This window comes from Cyprinodon tularosa, unplaced genomic scaffold, assembly GCF_016077235.1.
Source record: "Cyprinodon tularosa strain WSP-4 unplaced genomic scaffold, ASM1607723v1 ctg716, whole genome shotgun sequence".
Taxonomy (NCBI): domain Eukaryota; kingdom Metazoa; phylum Chordata; class Actinopteri; order Cyprinodontiformes; family Cyprinodontidae; genus Cyprinodon; species Cyprinodon tularosa.
Genome location: NW_024039470.1, coordinates 726,275 through 736,132, shown reverse-complemented (window position 1 = coordinate 736,132; position 9,858 = coordinate 726,275). Strand labels below are relative to the sequence as shown.

The 9,858-nt window shown below is 37.1% G+C and overlaps 4 non-coding genes across 4 annotated transcripts; all 4 read left to right on the top strand.

Annotated features, from left to right (window-relative positions):
* Positions 1-525: 525 nt before the first annotated feature.
* On the top strand, positions 526-597 carry trnaq-cug. Its single transcript has one exon. It is a non-coding gene; the product is annotated as a tRNA-Gln (tRNA).
* Positions 598-2,478: 1,881 nt separating this feature from the next.
* Positions 2,479-2,550, top strand: trnaq-cug. The gene has a single exon. It is a non-coding gene; the product is annotated as a tRNA-Gln (tRNA).
* Positions 2,551-4,431: 1,881 nt separating this feature from the next.
* Positions 4,432-4,503, top strand: trnaq-cug. The gene has a single exon. It is a non-coding gene; the product is annotated as a tRNA-Gln (tRNA).
* Positions 4,504-6,384: 1,881 nt separating this feature from the next.
* trnaq-cug lies at positions 6,385-6,456 on the top strand. Its single transcript has one exon. It is a non-coding gene; the product is annotated as a tRNA-Gln (tRNA).
* Positions 6,457-9,858: the final 3,402 nt, after the last annotated feature.

The following is a 9,858-nucleotide window of genomic DNA, read 5'->3' as shown; positions in this document are numbered from 1 at the left end:
CTCGTTCCTGTAAGAATATGAATGAAATGAAATGTTAGATTGGGTGACATTCCCCCACCAAGCACTCTGAAACACCAATAAATACATTTTAAACATACCAGATAGTTGACTATATTCTTTACATTTACTGATGTACACATTCAGACAGCCCATCAAGGCCCCGTGGGATTCCACATTGCTACACATTTCATGGACAAGAAAAGTTATGAATGTCAAAAAATCATTTATGATATTTTCACTCTACTTTATGGCTGCCAGTCCGATGTTTGGCTTAAAAAAAGAAGGAACATTGAAGTTGTAAAAATAAGTTTACATTCACCCAAGGATCCCAGAAAACAAAAGAGTCCTATGCTTGCTAGGTTAATTGGGTTGAACTATGGAATTTGACTGCAAAGGTGACATTTTTACCAGTTTGTTCTATGTCAAAATGCGAGTCTACCCTGTTTAATATGGAACATAGCGATCTAATCCCCATATCATGGTCATTTGGTGGTAGGAAACCTTGTAAGCACAAAGTGATCAAGGGGTTCTATGGTGTAATGGTTAGCACTCTGGACTCTGAATCCAGCGATCTGAGTTCAAATCTCAGTAGGACCTTCTATTTTTGCATCTGGTTGTTGCTTATAATGACTTCCTCTTTGAAACCTTCATCAACTTTAGTACTTAAATTAAATGATATGATTAGTTGATCACCCTTAATCAGATGAAAATATACAGGAAAACTACCACATTGACCACCCTAATTGTTACTTGTGAGGTTTTACAAATTCAGGTAGGCCAACAAAGCCTACTTGGTATCATCCATAATTATGATCATGGGCCTTTTTCAAACATTCAACACTTCCATCACTTCTGATGCTGATTTTGACCATTGTCAATGGAAGAAAAACCCACTGTTGGGAAGGTGGTACTTTAAAGTAGTTGGCAGTCATTTCTAGGGAATCACACAAAACATAAAGGGGCACAATCTACAGTGTTCAATGGTCAAATTTGTTGTTTGACATATCTACAGTCCAAAGCACAGAAGCAACTTTAGTTTCGAAATATAGTTCCTTGTGGAGTGTCTGTGTATTAGGTGCCTTTTAATATCCTTTTATTCAATGTGAAAGATAAAACAACCATGAGTTTCCTTTAATTGCAAGATTTCTTGGCATTTCCCCCCCCACACTTTAACTATAGTTTTACCAAAATTATCCTTAGAGCAGTTTCTCACGTCCAATGTATGCCTCAAGGAATCTAATTGGAAAACAAACAATAGGAGGGATTGGAGCCTGGTTATCAACAGTTTATTGTAGACTGTGTGAAGAACAGGACCTATAAAATATCCTTTCATATCGCCTTAAACAATTCCTTTGTGTGAAAAATCATCAAAAGTGTACCTTAACAGATTTATGGGATTTCCAAACAACAGGGAATGGGACAACATTTTCTTTAGTGTAGTCTTATCACATTTTCTTAACAAAGGATTGCAGTTTGGTTTTGCAGGGAAACACGATTAGCTTTTCCAAATTAGAGTCATCACAGAATATTTTTCCTGTCTATATCTCAACTTTACTAGTGTAATGGGAGAGATACAATGCTAAACGTAAACGTAGCATATTCAAACTCGAGGGCCAATGAAATTAAAGGCTACCAAAAAGGGTCAATGGGACAATTGCTGGCATTTTACACTTTAAACACTTCAATAATCTGAAGGTGAGAATGGTCAGTTGAGCATACATAAACATATCTTAATGTATCTTGTGCATTCACTAGCCTAGCATACTCAAAATTCAGAGGCTGTTAAAGCTGAAACCATCTAAGTTTTGTATGGTGTAGTGGTTAGCACTCTTGTTTGAACTCCAGTAAACTTACTGTACCTCTCAGTAAAACGTCTATTGAGTCTTTAATTGCATGTAGCCTATTAATTCTCTAAAGAAAATGTTTGCTGAACAAGGGTACGGCCATCATGATTCTCTTCCATGTAAGATATGAATGAAATGAAATGTTAGATTGGGTGACATTCCCCCACCAAGCACTCTGAAACACCAATAAATACATTTTAAACATACCAGATAGTTGACTATATTCTTTACATTTACTGATGTACACATTCAGACAGCCCATCAAGGCCCCGTGGGATTCCACATTGCTACACATTTCATGGACAAGAAAAGTTATGAATGTCAAAAAATCATTTATGATATTTTCACTCTACTTTATGGCTGCCAGTCCGATGTTTGGCTTAAAAAAAGAAGGAACATTGAAGTTGTAAAAATAAGTTTACATTCACCCAAGGATCCCAGAAAACAAAAGAGTCCTATGCTTGCTAGGTTAATTGGGTTGAACTATGGAATTTGACTGCAAAGGTGACATTTTTACCAGTTTGTTCTATGTCAAAATGCGAGTCTACCCTGTTTAATATGGAACATAGCGATCTAATCCCCATATCATGGTCATTTGGTGGTAGGAAACCTTGTAAGCACTAAGTGATCAAGGGGTTCTATGGTGTAATGGTTAGCACTCTGGACTCTGAATCCAGTGATCTGAGTTCAAATCTCAGTAGGACCTTCTATTTTTGCATCTGGTTGTTGCTTATAATGACTTCCTCTTTGAAACCTTCATCAACTTTAGTACTTAAATTAAATGATATGATTAGTTGATCACCCTTAATCAGATGAAAATATACAGGAAAACTACCACATTGACCACCCTAATTGTTACTTGTGAGGTTTTACAAAATCAGGTAGGCCAAGAAAGCCTACTTGGTATCATCCATAATTATGATCATGGGCCTTTTTCAAACATTCAACACTTCCATCACTTCTGATGCTGATTTTGACCATTGTCAATGGAAGAAAAACCCACTGTTGGGAAGGTGGTACTTTAAAGTAGTTGGCAGTCATTTCTAGGGAATCACACAAAACATAAAGGGGCACAATCTACAGTGTTCAATGGTCAAATTTGTTGTTTGACATATCTACAGCCCAAAGCACAGAAGCAACTTTAGTTTCGAAATATAGTTCCTTGTGGAGTGTCTGTGTATTAGGTGCCTTTTAATATCCTTTTGTTCAATGTGAAAGATAAAACAACCATGAATTTCCTTTAATTGCAAGATTTCTTGGCATTTTTTTCCCCCACACTTTAACTATAGTTTTACCAAATTATCCTTAGAGCAGTTTCTCACGTCCAATGTATGCCTCAAGGAATCTGATTGGAAAACAAACAATAGGAGGGATTGGAGCCTGGTTATCAACAGTTTATTGTAGACTGTGTGAAGAACAGGACCTATAAAATATCCTTTCATATCGCCTTAAACAATTCCTTTGTGTGAAAAATCATCAAAAGTGTACCTTAACAGATTTATGGGATTTCCAAACAACAGGGAATGGGACAACATTTTCTTTAGTGTAGTCTTATCACATTTTCTTAACAAAGGATTGCAGTTTGGTTTTGCAGGGAAACACGATTAGCTTTTCCAAATTAGAGTCATCACAGAATATTTTTCCTGTCTATATCTCAACTTTACTAGTGTAATTGGAGAGATACAATGCTAAACGTAAACGTAGCATATTCAAACTCGAGGGCCAATGAAATTAAAGGCTACCAAAAAGGGTCAATGGGACAATTGCTGGCATTTTACACTTTAAACACTTCAATAATCTGAAGGTGAGAATGGTCAGTTGAGCATACATAAACATATCTTAATGTATCTTGTGCATTCACTAGCCTAGCATACTCAAAATTCAGAGGCTGTTAAAGCTGAAACCATCTAAGTTTTGTATGGTGTAGTGGTTAGCACTCTTGTTTGAACTCCAGTAAACTTACTGTACCTCTCAGTAAAACGTCTATTGAGTCTTTAATTGCATGTAGCCTATTAATTCTCTAAAGAAAATGTTTGCTGAACAAGGGTACGGCCATCATGATTCTCTTCCATGTAAGATATGAATGAAATGAAATGTTAGATTGGGTGACATTCCCCCACCAAGCACTCTGAAACACCAATAAATACATTTTAAACATACCAGATAGTTGACTATATTCTTTACATTTACTGATGTACACATTCAGACAGCCCATCAAGGCCCCGTGGGATTCCACATTGCTACACATTTCATGGACAAGAAAAGTTATGAATGTCAAAAAATCATTGACGATATCTTCACTCTACTTTATGGCTGCCAGTCCGATGTTTGGCTTAAAAAAAGAAGGAACATTGAAGTTGTAAAAATAAGTTTACATTCACCCAAGGATCCCAGAAAACAAAAGAGTCCTATGCTTGCTAGGTTAATTGGGTTGAACTATGGAATTTGACTGCAAAGGTGACATTTTTACCAGTTTGTTCTATGTCAAAATGCGAGTCTACCCTGTTTAATATGGAACATAGCGATCTAATCCCCATATCATGGTCATTTGGTGGTAGGAAACCTTGTAAGCACTAAGTGATCAAGGGGTTCTATGGTGTAATGGTTAGCACTCTGGACTCTGAATCCAGTGATCTGAGTTCAAATCTCAGTAGGACCTTCTATTTTTGCATCTGGTTGTTGCTTATAATGACTTCCTCTTTGAAACCTTCATCAACTTTAGTACTTAAATTAAATGATATGATTAGTTGATCACCCTTAATCAGATGAAAATATACAGGAAAACTACCACATTGACCACCCTAATTGTTACTTGTGAGGTTTTACAAAATCAGGTAGGCCAACAAAGCCTACTTGGTATCATCCATAATTATGATCATGGGCCTTTTTCAAACATTCAACACTTCCATCACTTCTGATGCTGATTTTGACCATTGTCAATGGAAGAAAAACCCACTGTTGGGAAGGTGGTACTTTAAAGTAGTTGGCAGTCATTTCTAGGGAATCACACAAAACATAAAGGGGCACAATCTACAGTGTTCAATGGTCAAATTTGTTGTTTGACATATCTACAGCCCAAAGCACAGAAGCAACTTTAGTTTCGAAATATAGTTCCTTGTGGAGTGTCTGTGTATTAGGTGCCTTTTAATATCCTTTTGTTCAATGTGAAAGATAAAACAACCATGAATTTCCTTTAATTGCAAGATTTCTTGGCATTTTTTCCCCCACACTTTAACTATAGTTTTACCAAAATTATCCTTAGAGCAGTTTCTCACGTCCAATGTATGCCTCAAGGAATCTGATTGGAAAACAAACAATAGGAGGGATTGGAGCCTGGTTATCAACAGTTTATTGTAGACTGTGTGAAGAACAGGACCTATAAAATATCCTTTCATATCGCCTTAAACAATTCCTTTGTGTGAAAAATCATCAAAAGTGTACCTTAACAGATTTATGGGATTTCCAAACAACAGGGAATGGGACAACATTTTCTTTAGTGTAGTCTTATCACATTTTCTTAACAAAGGATTGCAGTTTGGTTTTGCAGGGAAACACGATTAGCTTTTCCAAATTAGAGTCATCACAGAATATTTTTCCTGTCTATATCTCAACTTTACTAGTGTAATGGGAGAGATACAATGCTAAACGTAAACGTAGCATATTCAAACTCGAGGGCCAATGAAATTAAAGGCTACCAAAAAGGGTCAATGGGACAATTGCTGGCATTTTACACTTTAAACACTTCAATAATCTGAAGGTGAGAATGGTCAGTTGAGCATACATAAACATATCTTAATGTATCTTGTGCATTCACTAGCCTAGCATACTCAAAATTCAGAGGCTGTTAAAGCTGAAACCATCTAAGTTTTGTATGGTGTAGTGGTTAGCACTCTTGTTTGAACTCCAGTAAACTTACTGTACCTCTCAGTAAAACGTCTATTGAGTCTTTAATTGCATGTAGCCTATTAATTCTCTAAAGAAAATGTTTGCTGAACAAGGGTACGGCCATCATGATTCTCTTCCATGTAAGATATGAATGAAATGAAATGTTAGATTGGGTGACATTCCCCCACCAAGCACTCTGAAACACCAATAAATACATTTTAAACATACCAGATAGTTGACTATATTCTTTACATTTACTGATGTACACATTCAGACAGCCCATCAAGGCCCCGTGGGATTCCACATTGCTACACATTTCATGGACAAGAAAAGTTATGAATGTCAAAAAATCATTGACGATATCTTCACTCTACTTTATGGCTGCCAGTCCGATGTTTGGCTTAAAAAAAGAAGGAACGCTGAAGTTGTAAAAATAAGTTTACATTCACCCAAGGATCCCAGAAAACAAAAGAGTCCTATGCTTGCTAGGTTAATTGGGTTGAACTATGGAATTTGACTGCAAAGGTGACATTTTTACCAGTTTGTTCTATGTCAAAATGCGAGTCTACCCTGTTTAATATGGAACATAGCGATCTAATCCCCATATCATGGTCATTTGGTGGTAGGAAACCTTGTAAGCACTAAGTGATCAAGGGGTTCTATGGTGTAATGGTTAGCACTCTGGACTCTGAATCCAGCGATCTGAGTTCAAATCTCAGTAGGACCTTCTATCTTTGCATCTGGTTGTTGCTTATAATGACTTCCTCTTTGAAACCTTCATCAACTTTAGTACTTAAATTAAATGATATGATTAGTTGATCACCCTTAATCAGATGAAAATATACAGGAAAACTACCACATTGACCACCCTAATTGTTACTTGTGAGGTTTTACAAAATCAGGTAGGCCAACAAAGCCTACTTGGTATCATCCATAATTATGATCATGGGCCTTTTTCAAACATTCAACACTTCCATCACTTCTGATGCTGATTTTGACCATTGTCAATGGAAGAAAAACCCACTGTTGGGAAGGTGGTACTTTAAAGTAGTTGGCAGTCATTTCTAGGGAATCACACAAAACATAAAGGGGCACAATCTACAGTGTTCAATGGTCAAATTTGTTGTTTGACATATCTACAGCCCAAAGCACAGAAGCAACTTTAGTTTCGAAATATAGTTCCTTATGGAGTGTCTGTGTATTAGGTGCCTTTTAATATCCTTTTGTTCAATGTGAAAGATAAAACAACCATGAATTTCCTTTAATTGTAAGATTTCTTGGCATTTTTCCCCCCACACTTTAACTATAGTTTTACCAGAAATATCCTTAGAGCAGTTTCTCACGTCCAATGTATGCCTCAAGCATCGGCGTCGCCAGACCCCATTTACTGGGGCACGTGCCCCAGTATAAATGAGCTGTGCCCCAGTATAAATCTCATGAATATTTGCAACAGTATTAAATTTTTTTAATGCATCAATTTAGATATTTCCAACAGAAGGAGACGTATATTTCTACTCAAATACGCAGCAAGTGTGTTGGTAACTCCAAATTGAGGACGTATTAGTGCCCCCACGTCAGCGCATGTCACTGCATGAACTGCATGTAAATTAACGCGCTGCTCTCAACTGAGTTGGATGGGACACTGTGCGGCCGCGACGCATTTTTAGTTCTGGTAATGTTTCTTACCTGTCAATTTTATTATTTTCCCAGTGAAGCCACATGATTTATAGGCTACTAACTGAAAATTACTGCATTGGTTTGTAGATGGATATCGGGAAATTTCTGACATGAAGCAGAGACAGGGAAGCAGTAAAACAAGATGAGAGAGAGGGAGGTAAGGTCCCGTAATGAATTAGTGATTTAATGTAACCAGTTACATTAGGAACGTTATAAGTAATATGATAGATATTTACATAATTATAAATTTGCGTTTTTTTTATGTTTGCTGTAGAGAATGAGAATGCAGGTGCTGGAGTAGGAAAGGGAGGAGGAGGCGAGACTGACAGGCAAGAGACAGGTGAAGGACAGGAGAGAGAGGTGAAGGACAGGAGAGACAGGACCATGAAGGTGATGAGGATACAACAACGAGCTTCCACAAACAATTAGGGGACATTAGTGACTTAGGGGGAAAGCATGATGGTCCTAAACAAGTGAAGTTGTCCCACCATCCCCAGCACAAATTTGGAGTAAAAAAAAACGTTCATTTAATTCCAAATGGTTTGAGCTTTTCCTGGTTAAAAAAGAAAGCCTTGTTATCAAGGATATGCAGTGTGTTTTCAACTTGCTTGATAACATCATATTCCCCACACTAACGCAGGTCATCCAGATCTCCCTCACAATCCCAGTCTACAGCTGGAGTTGTGAAAGGTCATTCAGTGTGTTGAGAAGGCTCCACACTTGGCCGAGGTGCACAATGGGACAAGATAGGCTCCATCATCTTGCTATTTTATCAGTTGAAAAGGAAGAACTTTCTAAGCTGAGTCACAAGTGATTGACCACTTTGCAAAAATGATAAATAGGAGGTACACTTTAATGCTCAAAAAATAAAAGGAAAACTTAGCTCAGGATGAGTTAAAATTTCCCCCGAACTAAAACTCTGTAACCTAGGAATTAATGATTACTTCAGAATGTGTATAAGGAAACTTTTTATTTGTCAAAGTTGTTGATGTCTTATTTTTTATAGCTGCAATGTTGAAAATGTTCATGTTTGTTAAAACAAATATGCTCTTATACTCATTAATATCTCAACTGGTAATTTTGGTAGGAATGTATCAGGGTTGGGCAGTGTGCTTGTCTGTATTTATGTATGGAAGGAGGGGCATATGCACTAGGGGGCCAATGCCCCAGTAAAGCTTTGTGCCTAGCAACGCCCCTGGCCTCAAGGAATCTGATTGGAAAACAAACTATAGGAGGGATTGGAGCCTGGATATCAACAGTTTATTGTAGACTGTGTGAAGAACAGGACCTATAAAATATCCTTTCATATCGCCTTAAAAAATTCCTTTGTGTGAAAAATCATCAAAAGTGTACCTTAACAGATTTATGGGATTTCCAAACAAAAGGGAATGGGACAATGTTTTCTTTAGTGTAGTCTTATCACATTTTCTTAACAAAGGATTGCAGTTTGGTTTTGCAGGGAAACACGATTAGCTTTTCGAAATTAGAGTCATCACAGAATATTTTTCCTGTCTACATCTCAACTTTACTAGTGTAATGGGAGAGATACAATGCTAAACGTAAACGTACCATATTCAAACTCGAGGACCAATGAAATGAAAGGCTACCAAATAGGATAAATGGGACAATTGCTGGCATTTTACACTTTAAACACTTCAATAATCTGAAGGTGAGAATGGTCAGTTGACCATACATAAACATATCTTAATGTATCTTGTGCATTCACTAGCTTAGCATACTCAAAATTCAGAGGCTGTTAAAGCTGAAACCATCTAAGTTTTATATGGTGTAGTGGTTAGCACTCTTGTTTGAACTCCAGTAAACTTACTGTACCTCTCAGTAAAACGTCTATTGAGTCTTTAATTGCATGTAGCCTATTATTTCTCTAAAGAAAATGTTTGCTGAACAAGGGTACGGCCATCATGATTCTCTTCCATGTAAGATATGAATGAAATGAAATGTTAGATTGGGTGACATTCCCCCACCAAGCACTCTGAAACACCAATAAATACATTTTAAACATACCAGATAGTTGACTATATTCTTTACATTTACTGATGTACACATTCAGAAAGCCCATCAAGGCCCCGTGGGATTCCACATTGCTACATATTTCATGGACAAGAAAAGTTATGAATGTCAAAAAATCATTGACGATATCTTCACTCTATTTTATGGCTGCCAGTCCGATGTTTGGCTTAAAAAAAGAAGGAACATTGAAGTTGTAAAAATAAGTTTACATTCACCCAAGGATCCCAGAAAACAAAAGAGTCCTATGCTTGCTAGGTTAATTGGGTTGAACTATGGAATTTGACTGCAAAGGTGACATTTTTACCAGTTTGTTCTATGTCAAAATGCGAGTCTACCCTGTTTAATATGGAACATAGCGATCTAATCCCCATATCATGGTCATTTGGTGGTAGGAAACCTTGTAAGCACTAAGTGATCAAGG